At 33.8% G+C, this 24,398-nt stretch overlaps 1 pseudogene across 1 annotated transcript in view; it reads left to right on the top strand.

Moving 5' to 3' along the window:
• LOC148190688 (uncharacterized) overlaps positions 1–24,398 on the top strand; it is an 81,668-nt pseudogene that overhangs the window by 3,789 nt on the left and 53,481 nt on the right. Inside the window, exon 3 of the transcript XR_015782921.1 lies at positions 77–295. The product of XR_015782921.1 is annotated as an uncharacterized LOC148190688 (transcript). The remainder of the gene's footprint in view (positions 1–76; positions 296–24,398) is intronic.

Genomic DNA, 24,398 nt, shown 5'->3' with positions numbered 1-24,398 from the left:
TTAAATTTTAAATAAAATTATGATATATTTTAACAAATTATTTTATCAGTAAATAAAAAAAAAACTTATTTTTAAGTTTGTTTTTATCTCTCAAAATCTTGAATTATTCCTGACTAAGATTGACGAAGACAACGAACGTCAAAATGACGTTGGATCAAATGAGTTGGAGGAAGTAGAGAACCAAAGCAAAGAAACAATCGAAGATGAACACAATCTTCTTGGAAAAACTCTTGGTTTTCGGATACCATCCATAATATCACCAATAGAAACTCCTATGTACAAAACACATTCACCAGTAAGTTTTATTGTATTTGATGACTTCAATTTTTTGTTTTATTAGTAGTAATGGATATTTCTAATTTGACTTTATAAACATTCAAGATGATAGTTTCACTGAATCTATGCAGGAAAATGAAGAAGAACAAATGACGATACCTTCTTCAAATATTAACATGGAGCTTGCTACAACCAAAGATGTTTATGATGGAGACTTTGAGAGAACATCTAACTCAGTGGTTTCTCAAAATATTAATACTACAGGTTGTGTGACTCTCGTTTTTCTATTTATTTTCTTTACCTACCATACCATTTGAGCAAATTGTAATATAAAAAATTAGCAAAATCTTAAAATTTAATGTTAATGACTAATTTATAATCTAATTGATTATTAATTATAATTTTTTATTCATATTAATAATTATTTTAGAAATTAATAATTTTCAATTTATAAATTAATATCTAAATTAGTCATTGTGACCAATTATTTCTTGTTTTTAAAATTGATTGATATTTAAAAAATTTCTTTTAGTGATAGTTAAAAAAAAAATTGATGAAGAAAATATATACTACCCTCATATTTTTTAATTTTTCTATGTTTTCTTTATTTTCATTTCATTCTAATTTCTTTATTTTATGCAAATCTTTATTACAGGGTCAGAACTGACATATCACCATGTAAAGAACATATTACTGGAGATGCCGGATAATCTAGATGAAGATTCTAAAACTGAAGTAGCATCAGGGAGTGAGTTGACTGCATCAAAGGTCAACAGAAATCAATCTATCTCCATTAACATATCTAAATGCAAATGACATGGAATCAAATATTGAATTTAAATTGAAATTTACAAATAACCATTATGTTAGTGTAGGTTTTCTTAGTTTGCCCTTAATTAATGTTGGAGTTAATGATTACTTTTCTTTGTTGAACGGTCAACAACCACGAGGATAAAACAAAAGTCCTTCTATCAACCCTCCTTAAAATAATTAATCTCACATTATTACACATGTAATAAAAAAAATACTACACAAAAATGATCAAGAGGATTCTATGTCAAACAAAATGCTTAATCGAAACTCTTTCCACTTACAAAGAAAACATCATGTGAACAAGTATTTTAATATCGTGTTTATTTTATGTAGGGAATAAAGAGAACATGTGAAGAAGGAAACATATCACCACATGCAGAGACAATAACGTTGTCAACTGATTCAGAATCAGTTAGTTCATTACTTCACTTATCAGTTACTTTTGGATGTAGTGAAATATATATATATATATATATATAACTTCCTCATGCTAAAAACTAGTGTTGCATGTTTTCTGTTCATAAAATATAAAGAGATAGCGTAGGCCTTGAAGCTGATGTTGTAACGAATTGAATTGATTCTATGTAGGAACATGGTGAAGCTCAAGTACCATTTTCAGTTGTGAATATAGAACTTGAAGATGTTGGTGTTGGAGACATTCAAGAAGCTTCTCCAGGTTATTAGAAGATCTCTTGTACGTTTTGTTAATTATCTTCATATTGTTCTAAGAGAGTGACATGAATGTTATCACTTGAATGTGTTTTTATTGTTTTTCTTTTAAATGACACGCATGGTGGTTACCTTTTCCTTCCTTTTCAGAGAAACTTGCTGAGATCACCGAAGCTATCTGAATTTGTTGAATTGTTAAAAGAACTGCGTAATTGTGGATTCAATAACGATTGGTTGGATGATGTTGAAAAACTCAAAAAAATATTTTGATTTCGCGTTTGGAGGATCTTAAACATGGCGGAAAATCTTGAACATTCGATATATTGATAAATGTTGGTTGTGTTGAAACCTTGGTCTCTCCATATTTTCCTGAGCTATTTATGTTCTCTCAAGTAAAACCAAATAAACCATCATTACTGTTTATTTTATATTTTTAATGCATTTGTGATATCAAAATTAATAGATTAATTTTCATTTCTTCTATTGTTGTCTATGATTAATTATTATCATTTTGTTGTTTTTTATAATTTTTAAGATATGGAAAGGCATATCATTACCATTGAATATAAAGAAATCAAAATTTCAATATCAACTAAAAATAAAATAGACCAAAATTGTATGTAGTTAGGGTTATTTTTAAGATAGAGGTTTCATTGGTCAAACTATCCAATAAGAATACGGAGATTATTCTCACTCAAATTATAAATTAGTTACGATATTATTTTTAATAGATTATGACATGTTTTAATTGATTGAATATTATTTTTATTTATTATAAAAAAAAGTTAATAGATTATACAAAATTTTAGTTAGATATTATCTAAGAATGTTGAAAATATTTAAATATAATTTTAATTTAATGGATTAACTAAGTTGATAATCGATTTGGTAAAATTTCTGTAAATAATTTAATCCATTACATATAATTACCAAAGTCATAAAACGTTTTTTTTTAATCTTTTTAATCTTATAAAACAATTTTCTTTTAGTTAATTTTAGTATATGTTTTTATGCAGAATAATATTAGAAACCTTGTGAATACATTACGTGAAATACTCACCAACATACACTGAAAGTTACAAAGGGCATTTGCGTCGGCCCTCTCCCACCACCGACGTCTAATTGCTAAAAACTCCATTTTGGCGCTACTTTTGAGGTATTTTTGTAGCTTATTGACGTTCGGAGAAGGAGATCTGACGTCTAATGTGCATTAGACGTCGGCTCCTCCTATGTCCGTGGAAGGGGGAGTCGACATCTAATTTGAGTTAGACGTCGGTGGCCTGTAGTCGACGTTTAAAGGAAATAAAACAATGACTTTTTAGTTCTGTATGCAGGTCATTTGACGTTTGATCCTAGGGGAGCCGACGTTTATACCTTATTTGACGTTAGGGACCCTCTAAATGACTTCTATAATGACATTTTATTTTCAAGGAGGAAGGTGACTAGAGGCCTCTAGGCTTGCACTAGTCTTGATATAGGAAGTGTATGGCCATAGTTTGGCAGCATAACATTACATTAGTCCAAGATAATATAAAAGGGTGGAGACACCTTTATTTATAGGTCAAGAGTGTCTGCTTCTAACCCTAAAAGCATGATCACCCACCTTTGCTCTAATTGGCCAAAAAAAGGTCTTCTAAGGAGTGGACAAGTGTCCACAAATCCTCTCCAATGATGGGAGGACATGTGGCCACTCACAAAAAATCATCTTCATTCCTAGAGTGTCATGTGGCCACTACTAAAAGAAAATTATCTCCAATGGTGGAGGTACTTGTGACCACTACCAAAAAGAAATCCTCTCCACCCCTAGGTGTCATGTGGCCACTTCTAAAAATCAAATTCTCTCCAATAGAAGCATGACACATGGCACACACTTTCCACTTGGTTTGGATGTCTAACTTAAGGAAAATCCTATGCTACTTAAGTCTTAATACAGGCCTTAAACAAACCTACACTACATTGCCAAATACAATGGCCTAGATATCCTACACTACTCTTCAATCTATGCTCCATGATGGCTCCAAGGGTGGCCCACAAGGTAGAGTTGATGTTATCTTCATGGATGGCTTCCACTTTCTTGAAAGTGCCATGACTAGGGTATTTGCCATCAAGAGTTAAGGCCAATTTAGAATATATATACATATATGTGTGTGTGTGTGTGTGTGTGGGTTTAAACCTTACCTTACAAGTTGATTTTGTAGAGTTGAGATAGGTTTAAATTTACTTTTTAATATGGTATCAGAGTCATTCACAAGATGTGTATACCTCAATGTTAAAGGCACTACTAAAAAAAATGTTTGCTTATGAATGTGTTTATTTTAGCTAAAACGAAAGGCAAAGTCTTTTGTAGTAGAGCGAACGAAACACATCCTTACACAGTAAAGTCTTGAGTGAAACACTTCTTTAGTGAGGAATGGTTCCATGTATTTCATGAAAGCATTTTGCCATTTTTGTTGATCCCTTATTAAACCTTTTTCATCTATCGTGTGATCTATAATGCATAAGCACCATAATTGAAGCTTGATTTGTGAAAGCCACATTATCTCTTGAGTGGGTTTTGCTAATGAGTAAACATGATTGATTTAATACTCTTGAGTGAAGTTGTGTTCTTGAGTTGTTAAACCATTATAGTTGAGCTATCTTGTCTAGACCAAGTTACCTTTTGCTTGAGAACAAGGAAAGTTATAAGTTTTGGAGAGTTTGATGATACTAATTCTTACCATTATTTAAGTACATTTTTAGTGGAAAATTCAGCTTTCCCTTAGCTTAGTTCTTACTTAAAATCCTCTCTTTATATTGTTTTTGTTATTATTCATATTGGTGGTTACACTTGTGAAAAATATGATAAAATTTCCCTCTTTTGATAGTTATATAGATGCTCTAAAGATCGTCAGCAATATTGAAGAACTCTGGATTCAAAGATACAAGCAAATCTGCATAACTTAGGGAATTTGATGAAGACTAGAGAGGCCAGTGCTAACCGGTGCATTCTGGAGAAGCTAGCGTTAAGCGTTAGAACTCCAACATTGAGTGCCACCCCCTAATGTTGAATCTAGAGAGGCCAGTACTGAGCGATGCATTCCAAGGAGTAGGGCACTGAGCGCCAGAACCCCACTGTTGAGCGCCACCCTTGTTGATGTGGTAAATTTGGTTTATTTAACCCAAAAATGCAAAGAGATCTGGATCTTTGGGTAGCTGGACACAAGATCTCTCTTCTAAAGCACCTGAAGGCTGGTTAGGAGTTATGGGAACACTTTTCCTTGTTCCTTGGGTCTTCCTCTTCTTCCACTTCCACCATTTGTAAGCTTGTGCTCTCCTTGATAATGGAGAGCTAGTTTCATTCTTGTTGGGGGATTGATGTAACCATTGAACTTTTTTGTAATTTGCAATTGTTCTTAATATATTGATGCTTCTTTCTTTGATTGCTATTATTTTGTTCATTCTCTTAATGCTTGTTATGAATTAGCTACTCATAGCTTGATTATTGGTTTTCTTGATATTGGGAAATATGTGTGAATCTAGATCTGGAACAAATTGTCTAACGGAAATTGTATCTAGAGATAAAACTTAGACATTTGGTTGTCTTATATCTCAATTCTTAAAGCGGAAATACTTGTTAGGGTTATCAAGGGATTGAAATCCAATAAGAAAGTATAGGCTCTCTCTACCAAGGGATTGAGTTTGAGTAAATTAGAAGATTGACATTAGCATATAATGAATAAGATGTAATTTTACATGCATAAGAGTGAAGTAGGTGATATTTTACCCCAACAATACCAATTCACATCATTTCTAGTCTTTTCACTTCGAATTGTTTCTAGCTACTAAAGTTCACTTTTACCATTTATGCATCATATTTACTTTAATTGCACTCAAAACTCAATTCATGGAATCATTCTTTAGTCCATATTAGTTAACAATTATACGATTGTTTGGTATTATACGAGTTTCTTGAAAAACGATATGTGGTCGTACCGATTTATTACTTGAATGATTTAGTATGTTTGTCAAAGTGTTAACAAAAACCCGTGTTTCAAGGGTTTATTGACCTAACTCCATCATCTCCTCCACCTATGGACGAGTATAGTCCAAGGGAAACTTAGTTTGTGCCTTTTGTCCCATCCACAAGTATGCCATCTTCACGTGGTTCAAAGCGGAAGGCACATATGGACTCACAATTTCATAAGTTGACGACTAGGCTCGATGTCTTCATAGACATAATGGGATCCAGTAATGTTCATTTTGAGAAAATATCTAGCATGGCTCAGTGTCAAGTGGTTGCCATTGAGAATCGAAATGAAATTCTCAATAATTAAGTGAAGATTGCATACCACACTCTTACATTCTAATACACAAAGGGTGACATATGGGAAATATTATCTGCGATGAACAAAAAAAAACGAAACACTTTTGTAGCATTGTTATGATTTCCTATTTGCAATCTTGAATGCACAAAAAGGTAAATGAGAATGTCACCGTGTTGTAAATGGAATAGGTTGTGTAATATTATATATTGTTTTGTTATGACATTTGTTGTTTTAATTTTCTTATTTTAATTTCTTGATATATATATATATATATATATATATATATATATATATATATATATATATATATATATATATATATATATATATATAATTGATGTTACCATGTCAAACTTTATTAAAGAAATTGGAGATTTGTCATCATATATTATTAAGAAAAAAAAACTTAAAATAAAATATTTAATTTTAAAAGCCAAACTTAGATTCACAAGTCAATTACATACAGATATTATAGCACTCGATGTTTCTCTTACATATTTATCTTTAATTAAATTTGAAATTTGTTGTATCACGAAGAAAGAATTAATGAAATTATTAATTTAGGTCCGACTTGGATGGACGTTGTCTACATATATTTTAATTGACAATAAAAAGATGAAAGTTTCATAGTTCTTTTTGTAAAATGATTTTGTTGGTTGATATTTTTTTATTAGTTTTCATGAGTATTTTAATATTGAAAATTTTAACTATGAAGTAAGTTCGATATGTTAATTAATTAATTTTTAAATTATTATAAAAACTTTAATTATTATCAGTAATACTGAGACTTAATATAACAAGTTATAACTTTCAAAATTATTACTTAGATGAAAGTTATCTCATCAAATAAATTTCATAATTTTCAATATTTGGTGTAGATAAAATTTTCAATTATAAATAAGTTTAAAACTAAATATGATAATCAATAAATTTAAAATTATTTAATAAATGATAATTTTAATTACCAAGTGAGATCAAGATTTAACATGGTAAAACTTTCAAGATTATTATATAGACAAAATTGTTATAAAAAAGTTCAAAACATAAAATGATAATAAAATTGCTCAAATTTATGTGAATGGAATTTAGTTATCAAAATATTACATAAATGAAATTTTAATTATTAAAAAAAATTGAAATTTAACATAACAATAAAATAATTTTCAAAATTATATATATAAACTTTAATTATCAAATGAATATATGATAGTCATTGATATTTTTAAAATTATTATATAAATAAAAAAAATTAATTGTAAACTGAATTTGAAATTCAACATAATAATTAATAATTTTCAAGATTATATATAAAGATATTTTCTTTTTATAAGAAAAAAAACCATATATGACAAGTTTATTAAAAAATTATTGTAACAAATGGCCACTTCCATAACCTCACATACTTTGTGCTACAACATCTGTCTGAATATGCATTTCTTATACATTTTTGGGCTATAAACTAAAAAAAACTTGTCATTCATGTTTTAGGAAAATGAAACATGAAATTGGATCATCAAAACTTCAACTATCATGCTGTATGATAATAATAAATATTATTACCCATATCACAAAACAATGAAAACCTTCAAATTTTAAATAACAAGATATGTTCTAACTTGTAATATTATATCACGCTATTATCAGAAGTCTTTCATTGTTAAATGATTTCCCTGCAATGGACGTCACCGTGCTAAATACAAAATGACAGCAAAAAGTGCAAAATGTTTTTACTTTTCTTTTTTGTTCCCCAACTAGTTTCCCTCCTATTTCTTCCTCTTTTTTTCCCTTCTTTATCTCCCTCTTTTACATTTTCAGTTGCTATCTCTGCCTTTTCTATCTTTTTATAGCCGACCCTCCTTTTCTTTTCTTTTTTATCTTTTACACTGTCCCTCTGTTTACTTTTTATCTTTTCTCCCTTTTGTTTCTTTTCCATCTTTTCTAATCTCATCTCTTTTAAATTGTGTTTTAATATTTTCTATATATTTTTTAAATTAATACTGTTTTACTTAGTTGTATTTTTTCAAAAACAAATTTTAATTATCCAAAAAGAAAATTGAGTGGTGATATTAGATATATATACAATATAGTAAGTTAAATTAATAGATTTTATAAATATACAATAAAATAATCTATTCATAAGATAATAATAGAATATTTGGCATGTACATATATGTACACAAACTCTAAACCCTAAAGTTTAGATGCATATAGGTATACCACATGTTCCAACTTAAATCCTCCAATATACCATTATAAAGCTTAATTATTAGACTTCAAGCAATGTCCCTTTTGGTACTTTATAAAAGATAACTAGACTATTAAGGAAGGAGCGTGTATAATAATTCTTAGTGTTGATATTAAGGAATGTAAGAATTTTTAACTTATGGGATACCTTTTTTCCTTTCCTCATTATAATATATAGTCACTTAGGCTTTGTTTACTTGAATGGATTTGAGAGAGTGTGATTGAGTGTATTTGAGAGGATTTAAAAATAAATTTTGTTGTTGTTTATTTGAGTGAATTTGGAGGTAAGTGAAAATGGATTTGAAAGTGAATTTTTTTAATCTGTCAAATCAATCAAATCTTACACTAATTCTCACAAACGTTGCTTCCAAATTTACTCTCATTTACCTCCAAATTCACTCAAATAAACAACAAAAAAATTTATCTTCAAATCCACTCAATCACCCTACTCCAAATTCATTCAAGTGAAGAAAGGATTAGTTTTAATGGATAATATATCAATTATGATGAGTAACAAAGGGTTAGTTTTAATGGATAATATATCAATTATGATGAGTAACTATAGTAATATTATAATAGCACATTTAAGATTAAAATATTTATGTGATATGTAAGAAAAAAGATCAATGTGTCTTGTTATATCAATGTAACGTCATAGATAAATGCAAAATAATAAAGATTCCAATAAATCAAAGGAGATAATATAATCTCTTATTAAAACATATATAGATAAGTTTTGATAAGGTTCACTTGTGTTTTTATTACACTTAATCCGATAGTATACATTATTCAAGAGGTTTCCAAGTTAAATACTTCTTTCTTTTATTTTTTTGTGTTTTTTTAAGGATAAAATCGTAACGAAGTTTTATGTTGTAAAACATACCATCCTTTATTTATTTATTTATTTATTTATACATATATGATGAGTTTATTGCAGTTGTATTTCAAAGAAGTAAAAGGTTGTAGTTCAATTAACTACACAAGCTGAGTTTATTGCAGTTGTAAATGTAATTCAAGTTCTTGTTTGGTTGAGGAATATTTTAATATAATGGAATTTGCATCAAGTTAAAAACACATAAGTTATTGTTGATAACCAAACACCAATTTCAATTGAACATAATCCTGTTTCATGGAAGATCAAGCTTTTTAATCTGGAGTTGTTTTAAGAGAAGTTAAAGAAAATAGCTACACAAATTTGGTTTACAGTCAGTAGGTTTGAATTCTTAAGGTCAAGGAAGAAGCAATGAATTTGCAACCACCAAGGTCACCAGGAATGTTGAGAACGTGCCTTTGGATGTTGCATATTTTTAGTAGTCTTTCATATTTGTTTCAATTTGAATTAGTCAAATTTATTTCATTAACTTTAGTGGATTACCTATTTTCTATTTTTCAGCTGAGATAGAAGTGTAGTGGCTAGAATTATGAAAAGCTATCTCTTAAACTGTTATTTCTGAATCAATTTATATTAAATTGCATTAAGAAATTGTGAACACAATTTCTGGTAAATAAAATTTGTTTAAAAAAACTCTAAAAATAAAAAAGATAAGATAAAAGGTTTTTTAAAAAACACAAAAAAGAATACATTAAAAGAAGTTAAATTAAGTGAGGTAGCTTTGTCCTAATTTTTTAATTTATGTTACAAAACTAATTTTTCAATGGTTGGGTCTTTAATCTTTATATATAGTATTTTACTTTTTTGTTTTTATTCAACATGAGACTTAGACTCTTGATGAATGGTTTTCTACCTTGATTCAGACCTATCCTTCTCTCTTATTTGGATACCAAACAAGTATATTCCATTTAATCTTCTGATTTCAATCATTTGGTCCAAGAAATTTAGGGTGGGCTTTTTTTTTAGACTTTATGTGAAAGTGAGCTCTTAATGCTACCGCACTTGGTTTAAATTTCTAAAATTTTGGAACATTTGTGACTTGGGATGGCCTAGCATTACGTGAAAGGTCAGAATATGATATGTATGGAAATGATTTTTTTTTAGTTCCTCTAAGCCAAGTTGTTCATTCTTATTATTTCAAAGTACGAAATAAATTTTTATGCTGTCCAAAAATGTGGGTCCATGACTTTGACTGATTTGAGATAACTTTCAAAGAATAATTATACATATAGCATAGAATTATTCATTCTTTTAGTAATATATATATTACAGACCAAGTCTGATTCATTCACGTTCTAAAATTTCAAATTTTCCTACCCCCCCTTCAATTGTTACGTTAGGAGTGGTTCTTTGGCCTCTAATGAAAATTTACTCGTTAATTCATCGGGACAACTTTTCTTTAGCATGTTTCTATTATTCAAGGTGTGGTTCATTTTTTTATTCTTCTCCATTCATGCATCTAACTGAGAGAGCTTAGTGGATGGAAAATCGTGGTCATACATGCATGAACATAAGCTGGAAACAATGTCATCATGGACAGTTTTTTTTTATCCTTACTTCCTCTCCCATTTCAGATTAGATTTTCTAGTTTTCTCACTAGTAAAAAGTTTGGATTTTGACGCCCATTATACGTCTCGGTTATACGAAAACCGAAGCGTATAACGTTATATACATCAGGCCTTATTCAAACCGTTTTGGAACAAACCTATTGCATCCGTTCCCCAAAACCCGTGGCCTATACACGCTACTGTCTCGGTCCAATGCATAACCGAAGCCTATAAGCCTGCTGATGTTCAGTCTGATAAGACTGCAAACTGACTAAAAAGTCTGACCACTAGCTACTGCTTCGGTTCGCCGAGAACCCGAAGCCTAAACGGCACCTATTGCTTCGGTTAGTTCGAAACCGGTGCCTATAAGCCTTTTGTTGCTCAGTCTGATAAGACTGCAAAGTGTCTGACCACTAGCTACTGCTTCGGTTCGCCGAGAACCCGAAGCCCAAACTGCACCCTATTGCTTCGATTGGTTTGAAACCGGTGCCTATAAGCCTACTGATGCTCAGTGTCAGACTGCAAAGTGTCTGACCACCTGCCGCTGCACGCCACTAGCTACTGCCTCGGTTACCCTCTGAACCGAGGTCGATGCCTCATTTTAACCGAAGCGTATAAGCCTTTGCTGGTAACTGAAAAGTCTGAACCATAACCTATTGCATCGGTTGTTTAGAAACCGGTGCCTAAAGTGTACCTTATTGCATCGGTTGGCTTGCAAACCGAGGCCATAACCACCTGCCACCCTGTCCAACTGCAGCTACGCGCCTGTTCAACTGCTGGAACGTGTAGGGCCTCGGTTAAGCACTGAACCGAGGTCGATTCCTCACATATTCTACACCGCTGATGCTTTTAACCGAGGCAATATGGGGATATGACTTCGGGTCTAGCGGTAACCGAGGTAGTATCCCAATTTCATATTTTCGAATCGCGACAGCTTCTTCTTCTTCCTCGTACCTGTTTTTTCTTCACTTTCCTCGTTGTAGAACTTCCATTGGCTCTCCTTGACTCGCCTCCCTTCGCCTTGGTGCCTCACCGGTGTACCTCCGCCACTACTGCTGCCAGTGCTCGCGCATTCAGTGCTGCTCGTCCTCGTTGGCCGCGCCTCCGCCCTTCACCTACGCGCCACCGTTGGCCTGCCGGTGTTTCCTCCGCCACTGTTGCTTCCATTGGTACGGCGCCGGTCTCCGCCACTGCTGCTGCCAGTGTTCTCGCCTGCCGGTGCTTCCTCCGCCACTGCTGCCTCCGCCGGTACTGCCTCCAACGCTGTTTCATTCTTCCTGTCATTGAGGTTAGTTGATTGTGTTTTTGCTGATAATAATTGTTGTTTCTTGCTCTGATAATAATTGTTGTTTCTGGAGGAGAATCAAATTGTATGTATTGGTTGAATTGATTTTTTTAATTTTGTTGGATCAAGCTCATATTGAAGCAGTATCAAACTAAGCAATGATAGTACCTAAAATGGAGTCATGGGGTCCTAGTGATAGAATTTCGTATTAAAGTACTTTTTTAAATTTTGTTAGAAACAACTTAATGTTTAGAAGGAACGAAAATAAGTTTTCATTTTAAATTGAGCTGATTATAACTTTCATAAAAACGAATTAAATAATAATAGAACAAGGATGTGTTCAAGGGCCACAGGAAACAGAACATGTAGACATGATTCTAAGTTGAAACCTTGAAGAAGAGAAGAAATTGGTGTGCTCTCTTACATGTTAGTTGCTACATGCTTATCAGAAAATGTTCTGGATATTCATTTCTTTCATTTGGTAATGATTCCAAACTTAAATACAATATAGATTTTGAGAATTATTTTTATTTTATGTCAATATACATATTTAAAGATACTAACAGGTGATTAGTTTAAAATGTACATGCTTAATTCTCCTTAGGCAGCAACTTCAAATGGATGTTTCATACTCAACTATACATTTTTTATAGCTCATTAAAGATATTTATAGTTTAAACAAAACAACATTTAAATACACATAATTTTATTAAGTCTAGATAATTAACTGTTGTTTCACATTTTTGTCAGTATGTTGTCGAAAAATTTAAATGATCAGTGGACCAAAAAATTAAGTTAAATACGATTCTGTAAAAGTATGCTAAGGTGCATTGGTCAAAAGCTTAGCTCATATTTTGATACGCAATATGGTACACTAATCTCAAAAAGTATTGGATATCTTTGACTATATTGATTTAAAAAAATTATCAATCACAAAGAATCTCGTTTAACAAAGAATCTGATTTAGGAAGATGGAAAATGATATTACGACACCCCTCCAAAAAAAATACCTATTTCTCAATCCACTTTAATAATATCATTGTATGTTAAAATTTTAAGTTAAATATAAAATAAATATAATTATTTAGAATTATTAAGTTGGTATTTTTTGTTCAGTGAGTGTCAAAATATATAACCACCCTTAAAAAGATAATATAAAAGAGAAACGTGTTTCCTTAAATAATAATGTGAGTGATTGTTTATAATCAAACAGTATAATTATTTTGTTTTTAAAATTTATTATTACTTTTATAGTGACAACGAAATTAAGTAGTTAGAATATTTTGATTTGGACTAAAACAAATGGTTCTGTAACACATCAATTGTTAGCTAAACAAATAAGTAAAATAAAAGACATCGTTTTGTAACACAACCTTCATTTTAGTTTTTTTAATGCTACATTCAAGTATAACGATAAGCAACTTTGGTTGAATATATTGTTTGGTTGAATATATTACATGTTGCGTATGTAATTATTTGTTTGCTTGAATATATATTGTTGTTGTAAATTAGCCTTAGTTTCCCGTTTGAGATTCAATACAAAAATTATTTATTATCTCCAGATTTTTTGAACAAACATACTTTTTACAAATGAAAATAGAGGAGATGGTAATAATAATTTACAGTATTGAATCTTGAATTGTCCGGTTGGACAGTTTAAGAAGAGTAATAACTTTTTCATAGTTTATTATAACATATCAATTTTAATATACATTTCTTAAATTTCACGAAAATTTGTCGGTGTGTTTTGTATTGATCTTCGGGGCATATTTGATTGTGATTTATAATCACTTTCATTTCGTGTAACCTGAAGACCAATGCGAAATGCTGGCAAAATTTCGTGAAATATGAGATATGTTGTTTAAAATTGATATGTTTAATAAACTAAAAAAAGTGAATCTTCTTGAATGGGATAGTGTCACACCTTGAATACAAACACGATCAAAGTGATCATTCAAGATGATTGAAATTGTGTAAACAATTTCAGTAAAGATGCGTACGGATAGAGGGTGGATTAATTTACCACGCATCAGCACTGAGTACGAGAGAGGGGTAGAAGAATTTATAGAGTTTGCGCGACGTAATGCGAGTACAAGTGATGATAATGAAGTGAAGTTCAGATGTCCATGTGTGAACTGTTTGAATGGGAGGAAGTTGAACGCAAGTGATATTAGGGAACATCTTATTTGTGATGGTTTCATACGAAGTTATACAACATGGATATGGCATGGCGAATTAACAGACTTTCCAACTGTCTCTCAAACTGAAAATGTTTATGATTCCACAATGGATATGGAAGATCAAGCAAAAGAAGACAACTTAGAGGACATGATCCGCGATGTTGGTGCAGAAGCTTTTGCCCAAGCACATGTGTATGAAACGATGTCCACTGATGCGGAGACTCCTTTGTATGCGGGTTCAACTAAGTTCACACGGTTGTCAGCGGTGTTAAGGCTCATGAATTTAAAGGCGAGCAATGGATGGAGTGATAAGAGTTTTACAGAATTGTTGTTGTTGTTGAATGAAATGCTGCCAGATGGAAATACGTTACCCAATCGTAATTATGATGCAAAAAAAATTCTTTGTCCGATGGGTATGGAATATAAACGGATACATGCATGTCCGAATGATTGCATATTATATAGGAATGAGAATGAAGTTTTGATAAAGTGTACAAAGTGTGGGTTATCACGATACAAGTCAAAAAACAACGGTGAAGATGGTGGTCACACAGAAAAGAATGGTTCTGCTTTGAAAGTAGTTTGGTACCTTCCACTAGTTGCCAGACTTAAGCGTTTGTTCGCGAATCCCAAAGACGCTAGAAACCTAAGATGGCATGCATATGAGAGAACAACTGATGGGCTGCTTCGTCATCCAGCTGATTCAAAGCAATGGAAAATTATTGATCAAGAATTCCCCCAACTTGGTGAAGAATGTAGAAATCTTAGGTTTGGCTTAGCTACTGATGGAATGAATCCATTTGGTAATTTAAGTACCAATCACAGTTGTTGGCCCGTTATACTGATAATTTACAACTTATCTCCTAGATTGTGCATGAAAAGAAAGTACATGATGTTGTCAATGTTGATATCTGGTCCAAAGCAGCCTGGAAATGACATCGATGTTTATCTAAGGCCACTAGTTGAAGACTTGAAGTTGTTGTGGGTTGATGGGGTTGAAATATTTGATGCCTTTGCTTCAGAAACTTTCATGATGCATGCCATGTTATTTTGCACCATTAATGACTTCCCAGCTTACGGTAATTTGTCGGGGTACAGTGTGAAGGGTCATAAAGCATGTCCTATATGTGAAGAAAACACTGCAGCTCAACAATTAAAACACGGAAGGAAGACAGTGTATATGCGTCATCGGCGATTTTTACAATCTAATCATCCATATCGAAGGTTAAAGAAAGCATTCAATGGAGAACAAGAGAAAGACAATGCACCCATTCCACTTACTGGACTTGAAGTTGCTGAGAAAGTTAATAAAGTACATCATATATTTGGGAAAACGTCGAAGAAGTCTTCTGTAACGACCCCTTGGAAGAAGAAATCAATATTCTTTGATCTTCCATATTGGTCAAAGTTAGATGTTAGACATTGCATAGATGTCATGCATGTTGAGAAAAATGTCTGTGATAGCTTGATTGGTACACTACTAAACATCCAGGGAAAAACAAAAGATGGAGTGAATGCGCGTTTGGATTTGGTTGACATGAAGATCCGAGAAGAGTTGGCACCAAGAGAGATTCGTAAACGTACTTATTTGCCCCCTGCATGTTACACAATGTCCAAACAAGAGAAGATAAGTTTTTGTCTTTGTTTAAAGAGTATCAAGGTACCACAAGGATACTCTTCAAATTTCAAGAGCTTAGTGTCAATGCAGGACTTAAAGCTTGTTGGACTGAAGTCTCACGATTGCCACGTCTTAATGCAACAGTTGTTACCAGTGGCAATTCGTGGAATTTTGCCCAAAAAAGTTAGGCTGACCATAACTCGATTGTGCTCATTTTTCTCGTCAATTTGTAGTAAAGTCATCGATCCTACAAAGTTAGATGAACTTCAAAGCGAAATTATCATCATCTTGTGTCAACTAGAAAAGTTTTTCCCTCCATCCTTTTTTGACATCATGGTGCATTTACTTGTTCATTTGGTCAGAGAAATAAAGTTGTGTGGACCAGTATACTTAAGATGGATGTATCCTATTGAGCGTTATATGAAGATTTTGAAAGGGTACGTCAAAAATCAATATCGTCCAGAAGGTTCGATGATTGAAAGATATATTGCTGAAGAAAGTATTGAGTTTTGTTCTGAGTATATGACTAAAGCAAATCCGATAGGAGTCCCTCGGACATCATGGTTGAGTAGATATTCTACAAGTAAAAGCATCCGAGGTGTGAATGTGGTGACGAAAAGTCGTGAAGAATTGATGCAAGCACATTTGTACGTATTAAACAACACAGATGAAGTGATCCCATTTTTGGAAGCACACAAAGCCGTTGTAAGGGACAACTATCCACGACAATCAGAGAAATGGCAGTTGATGGAGCATAACAGAACATTCTTGTCCTGGTTCAAATTTGAAGTTTCGAAAGAATCACGGTCCTCTGAGACTTTGTTGTGGTTAGCAAATGGCTTGAAGTTTGATGTTGTATGTTGTACAGGCTACGAAATTAATAATTGCACATTCTATACAAAGACTTTGGATGATAAAAGCACAGTACAAAATAGTGGCGTCAGTCTAGAAGCTGAGTCACTACAGTTTTCAACATCCAAAGATCAAAATCCTATAGTTGGATCCATGAGATACTATGGTAGAATTGAAGAGATATTTGAAGTTGATTACACTAAGTTTTCCGTTGCACTCTTCAAATGTAAGTGGGTAGACAATAAGAGTGGTGTCAAAATAGATGAATCTGGTATGACACTTGTTGATTTTCGAAAGGTTGGTTATAGAGACGAACCGTTCATCATGGCATATCAAGCAAGTCAGGTTTTTTATGTCAAAGATCCTGCGTCTGACCATTGGTATGTTGCTCTCCAAGGAAAAAGGCAAATTGAAGATAAAGAAGAGAATATAAGTAATCTTCATATCGCTGACAGCCATCCATTTAAAACGACAATAAATTTGGATGACGACCCTCTAATTGATGACATACAAGCAATACGAGAAGATCACAATGAGGGAATATATATATGACCAATCCATATGATTATGTATGAATTTCATGTTTGTGTAAATATTTATGGCAATTGTTAAATAATATGTTATTTTATAAGTGCTTTATTTATATATCATCTTATTTATTGTGACAGATATATGGCTGAGTCACCTCATTCGTCAGGCGATGAAGTCCCCACCACTTCTAGACGGACGAGAGGAGCAACGAGGTTACGACAGCTTATACTTAGAAGAAATGCAGGTGAGAGGACACCTATCATTATTGACGTGGTCACTGGAGTTGCATCTGGCCCAAATGCAGATGTATTTAGGTCTTACCTTGGAGTATTGGCACGTGATCGTATCTCTATACTTACTCCATCCTTTGACCATGTTTCTGAGGCTGATCGGAATCTCATCTGGCAAGATCTATTGGTAAGTTAAGCAATATTGCTCCATCTTCTATATTCATTATATTGATAAATTTGTATTGATATAAGGTTATTACTTTCTTTGTTGCAGATAACATTTGATATGCCAAACATCGAGAGCTTAAGGAATAAGTGTTTATCTGCAATTGCAGAAAGATTTCGAGGGTTTAAGACAAAATTGACGTCTAGATATATATTTGGACCAAAAAGTAATGAAAATCCATGTTCCAAATATTCATCAATTGACGAAGCAACATGGCGTCAGTTTGTAGAGCTTCGTTCATGCGAGGCGTGGCAGGTAAGTACAGTAAAATCATTCAATTCATCATTCATAGTTCTATATTATGACAATTGTTTCATATTGTCACAGGAAAAAAGGTCAAAAGCACAGGGAATAAGCGCTCAGAATAAAAATCCACACATACTGTCTCGTGGTGGATATAGGAAGCTTGAAGAAAAAATAATGAAGCAGAAGTCAGATAGCAGACTTCCACTTTCTGAGGGTTGTGACCCTCCTCCTCCTCCTTCACCACCATCTCGGCACGAGAAGTGGAAGTTAGCCCGTATAAGACCATCGGGCTCCTACACTTCCGAGTCTGCCAGAGAAATATCTGAAAGAATTGTAAGATGTCATTCCTTATATTTTTACATTAATTTTGTTATATATATTACATAGATTTTTCTAATGATTTTGAACTTTTGTTATGTGACAGGACTCCTTGGTTGAGCAGAGCTCCCAAGGTCAATTCACACAAGAAGGTCGTCAAGATATTCTTGCCACAACTATTGGACGACCTGAGCACCCAGGACGAGTGCGTGGTGCTGGGACTGGCATAGGCATACGACAGTTTTTTGGGTCTTCCTCGCGTCCATATTCATACAAAAAGATGAAGGAGGAAATAAGAAAAGAGATGACGCAGGAGATCACAAAGAAGGTTCGAGCAGAGTTGTATGATGAAGTTGCTGATATGGTTGCGCGCCAGTTCCAACAGCATTATGAGGATTATGGCAATCGTCCTCCGCCATCTCCTGTAGCGGAACATGTTGTGCCCCCTACAGGTAAACTTATTTATTTTTGGTAACTAATTTACTTTTTGCATAACCTAACATTTAATTTGACAGGTAGAAGCGGTAAAGGAAGTTGTTCAGCTTCCGGTGCCCCAGGGGACGACATGGATGAAACTCGTCCATGTCAGTTATTTATTCTTTCTGATACTGGGACCGTGCTAGTGGCTCGTGGTACAGTTTATGAGACAGCCACTTTAGTGCATGGTGTACAACTTTCAGAAGATGAGGTCAAGGTCACGGTGGATGAAGTTGTCATAGCGGATGCCGTTCTTCCTGTGCCTACAGATGAGTTCTTCACTGTGGAAGAAGCATTTAAGTCCTTTGTCACCTGGCCTAGACATTTGGTTGGTGATGTATCTAATCCCCCGGTAAACACTTGTACTATATACTTCTCAATTTTAATATTTACTTCTAATTGACGTTATAACATAACCATTTTTGCATTTAACAGCAGATAGGTAAAGAGGGAAGTCCTCCACCGAAGAAGACTCATTTATCTGAGGATGACCCTCTTGGTGCGTTAGACGAGCTCGCTAAAATCATTTCAAATGTGCCGATGAATGTACACTGGGATTCTACTACATTTGGAAGAGAAACTCAGATCCCATTGTACTTGCATCATCAAGATGTTAGGGAGCTTGCGTCGGGTAGAGAAGAAATTAATATTACACTCATTCAGCTGTGGATGATGTAAGTTTATGAAAACTTTTTTATACAATTCTATTTTATCAACTTACTTATATCATATTATTTCTTCATTTTAGGTATATGTCTGATGTTAGTAACAAGAAGGGGTTCAACGATGTATATGGGTTCATTGACCCCTCTATGACTCATGAAAGAAACAAATTTGATGATATCCAGACATACATCAGCACCTGTTTTGGAATGGGGAAGGAGATATATTTTCTCCCTTATATACATGGGTAAGTGAAGTTTGTTAACTTCAACACATTCATTTATTAATTTTGGTATATGATTCATAAGTTATTACCAATTTCAGGTGTCATTGGCAGCTACTTGTGATCTCCATACCGGAGAACACTGCTGTCTGGTTTTGTTCATTGCAGAAGTCTCCTCCCAGCTCTCTTAGACAAGTAGTAGATTGGTAAGAATCTCAATGTTTCTACTTTTTTATATATAAATGTATGCTAAAGGAATTGCTTTTAATAGTTCCCTTGCAACACATATGATGTTATCTGGGAGATCTACCGCTACAGCTAAAAAGCTTGCATGGGTTGCCCTTAAGGTTTGGTATTTTAGTCCATACTCATTTACATTTGGTTCCATTAAATTGATGTTACTTAAGATTTTATAATTATGATGATATATTGTAGTGTAATATACAAACGGGGTCATATGAATGTGGTTACTACGTCATGTTTTGGATGATGACCATTATTCGTGCACATTACACCAGTGGATGGGAAACGGTATTATTTAGGTTTCAATTTTATTTTCCCTATAGTTTAGATTTCAAATACACTAAGTTAAATCATTGTATTTTATGCAGAAATTCAATAGGACTGCTCCAATTCCGGAGAAGTCACTTCAACTTGTGAGGAAAGCACTGGCTAAATATGTAATTCATTTATATAATAGTATATACTAGATATTAAGATATACTAAGTTCTAAGTTTATGTTTCTAAGTTGTTTGATGTTTTTCTACATTATTATTAGTTTAACATTGTACATTCAGTTTTATTTATGCTTCAAACTTGATTTAGGATTATAATTTGATTGATTTATGCTTATAAGAAGTTGATTTATGATTCAATTGAATGTATTTATGTTTTATTATAATTTTCATTCAAAATATACGTTTCTGGATTATTCTCGACTGTTCTGGCTGTAAATATATATGCAGGTCTGTTTCTGTTGTTGGGAATGTCGCAGAAACAGACCTCATTTTAAAAAAAAACAGTGATATATGCCTCGGTTGGTGTCACAACCGAGGTAGAAAAGCGATATATGCCTCGGTTATAACCACAACCGAGGCCGAAAGTACTGCGTAAAAAAAAAAAGAACTCTACTGCCTCGGTTCAGAATACAACCGAGGCAGTAGAGTGGAATGATCTCGGTTATGACCACAACAGAGGCCGAAAGTACTGCGTAAAAAGAAAAAGACCTCTACTGCCTCGGTTCAGATTACAACCGAGGCAGTAGGATGCAATAAGAAAAAACCTCTACTGCCTCGGTTCAGACTACAACCGAAGCAGTAAGTGGCACATACGGCCTCGGTTGTAGATGAACCGATGCCAAATCGCCTCTCTTTATGCCTCGGTTCAAACCGAGGCCAAAAGTGGTACACTTTTTGCCTCGTCTGCATATGCCTCTGTTCGAGAACCGGTGCCTATAATGAAAAACAACCGCTGTCTTTTCTCTTGCTTGTACTAGTGTCTTTATGAATAAACCTTTGTTTTGGCTAGAAGAAATCAGAACTTTTACACTCAATTAACTTGGAAAATGGATAGCATATAAACATCACAAAATGAGACATGAAATTAGAAAATGTCACAAAAATACACTTGCTAGTGAGACAAGGGTTTGAAGGACCGCATAAATAATCAGCTAAGCAAAGTGGTCTAAATTGAAGCTGTTATTTTGCTACATTAAGTGACTTTCCAAGGGAAGAATCAAGTTGTTACACCTGCTACAATAGGTTAGGATGGCAAATGGACACTTTTGGGAGAAGAGGCAACCTGCTATGACCAGTCAAATAGAAGAACTCATCACCTATTGCTCCTGTTAAACAATTCACAGGGAATAAAATACAATACTTTCATTTTTTTTTTTCTGTTTCTTCTCAAATGAGGTACATTTTTATAAGCAATATTAAATGCTTATACTTAAATAAGAAACAATATAAAAACAGAAAACAACTTTAAATATTTAAAACTTATTCCTAATTAAGTGCAACAATAATTTAAATCTAAATTATATCTTCAACACTCCCCCTCAAGTTGGTGCATGAATATCAATCATGCCCAACTTGTTAATGACTTCTTCAAACACCTTTCCTGAAACAGCCTTTGTTAATATATCAGCAAGTTGATCTTCAGACCGAACATGTGGAGTTTGAATTACTTGATTATCTAACTTTTCATAGAAAAGGTTCATTGGTTGTTCATATTTGATTCCCAAATCAGCTAGTACGCTTCTAATCCATAGTAATTCACAAATGCCATATGCCATACCTCTAAATTCAGCTTCAGCACTAGACCTTGCAACTACCTTTTGCTTCTTGCTTCTCCATGTGACTAAGTTGCCTTCTACAAAGGTAAAATACCCTGAAGTTGATTGCCTTGTAGTTTTATCAATACTTCCATCTGCTTTTAACTTCACAGTGTATACCCATTTGCACCCAATTGTCTTTTTTCCACTTGGTAAAGAAGTTAGTTTCCAAGTTTCATTTTTCTGAAGTGCTTCCATCTCTATGTTCATTGCTTGCTTCCATCTAGGATCTTCTAATGCTTCCTGCACACTGTTAGGAATAGATACAGTGGATAATTGATCAACCGTTAGAGCATATGATTCAGATAATCTATGAGATGATACATAACTGCTAATAGGGTATTTTACTTTCACTGTCAGATCTGGTTCATAAACTGATTTTGGTATACCTTTATTTTGTCGTTCTGATCTTCTGATTTGTATATTATGAGTGTTAGAAGAAGTTGGGATGGAAGAGTTTACAATAGGGACAGAAGTTACCTCAGTAGTAGGTTCGGGATGTGTTTCAGAACTGCCCACATCAGGTGATTCTGGTATGTAAGGTAGACTTGGTGCCTCATTTTGTGAAGAATGACTTGCATTGAGAAGATCTGTACCTAGAAGACCGGTGGAGACTTCAGGAGAAGGATTTTGATTTGGTGGACTGTCCATAATAAGAGGAGATGTTGGAGTAGGAGTCACAGGTAAAGGTAAGCATAATTCTTCTTCTCCAATATGACGAATCTCCCCCTGAGAAGAAGAAGAGGTGACTCCCCCTAAATAGAAAGGTTCAGACTCCCTAAAGGATACTTCAAGTGTTACATGCATTTTGTGAGTTTAAGGGTCAAAGCAACGATATCCTTTTTGGACGTCAGAATAGCCGACAAAGATACATTTTTTAGCACAAGGATCAAGCTTACCGCGTAATATTTTTTGGAACATGAACATAGGCAGTGCAACCAAAAACTCGAGGTTCAAGATTCATGACATGTGGAATAGAAAAGAAAGTTTCAAGCTTCTTTTGAGGGGTGAGAAAACCTAAAACACTAGAAGGAGTGCGATTTATAAGATAGGCCACAAAGAGGACAGTCTCACCCCAATAATGGGAAGGGACATTCATGCCAAATAATGAAGCCTGTACAACCTCCAACAATTGTTTGTTTTTTCTCTCAGCTAGTCCATTTTGTTGAGGTGTATATGTACAAGAAGTTTGATGTTTTATTCTGTTAGAGGTGAAGAATTCAGAAAAGGATTCATTCTTATATTCGAGGCCATTATCAGATTGAAAAATTTGTATGGAAGTATTAAATTGTGTTTGAACCATACGGTGAAATTTCTGAAAAACAGGGAAGACGTCATTTTTATGTTTAAGCAAAGAGACCCACATCATTCGAGTACACTCATCAATAAAGGAGACATAATAATAAGAATGAGAAAACGAAGGGACTTTAGCAGGGCCCCAAATGTCAGAATGAATGACTTGAAAGGGAATACAACTTTTATTCATACTAGGGTAAAAGGGAATGTGATGGCTTTTAGCCATTTCACAAGTAGAACATTGAAATTGAGAGGAATGACAATTTGAAAATAAATGGGGAAATAATTTTTGAAGATAACCAAAAGAAAGGTGTCCGAGTCTTTTATGCCAAAGCCAAGCAGCAGAATGAGAAGAATCTGGAGTGTTAGTAGCAGATGCTCTGCAATGCAAGTCATTACCACCCTCAGAGACATATAAGAAGTAAAGATTACCACGTCTAACACCATATCCAAGAATCACCTTGGTCTGGACGTTCTGAAAAACACAAAATGTGGGCCAAAAAATCACACTGCAGTTAAGTTGTGATGTAAGTTGACTAACAGATAAAAGATTGAAATCAAGAGAAGGAACGACAAGAACGGAATGAAGAGTGAGAATTTTTGATAGAGTAATGGTACCCTGACCAGTAATGGAGGCAGAACCACCATTAGCAGTGGTTATGGTGGACTTACTGCATGGAAAACAATGTTTTAATATAGAAGCATCATGAATCATATGATCTGATGCGCCAGTATCAATTATCCAAGTAGAATTCCTAGAGTGAGCAGAAAAGCAAGAGTTTTACCTAGAATACCTTCATACACAACATTAGCTTGAGGAGAGGGAGAGGAGTCACCATCAGAAGAAGAATGGAGGGCATTGGAGGAGATTTTTCTGCGAGGACGTTTGGTGAAGTCCCACCACGTTGGATAGCCGATGATTTCGTAGCAACGATTCTTGGAATGACCAGAATCACCACAATGAGAACATAACAAGGGTTTCGCAGAGGAACTATCATTACGGTGTTTAGGAGGATAATTGGCAGGGGAAGAATGAGGAACTTGAGATAGTAGAGTTGAGGAATTCGAGGTAGGAGCAGGACGACCCATAGTGATACGTTGTTGATGTTCACGACGAACATAGGCATATGTGCTCTCAAGATCCAATTTTGGGTCTTTACGGAGAATCTCTCCAC

The sequence above is a fragment of the Vigna umbellata genome, chromosome 11 (genome assembly GCF_029865625.1).
Source record: "Vigna umbellata cultivar VRB3 chromosome 11, Vumbellata_1.0, whole genome shotgun sequence".
In the NCBI taxonomy this organism is placed as follows: Eukaryota; Viridiplantae; Streptophyta; class Magnoliopsida; order Fabales; family Fabaceae; genus Vigna; species Vigna umbellata.
Note: the sequence above shows the minus strand (reverse complement) of the source record. Positions and strands in the feature narration are given on the sequence as shown.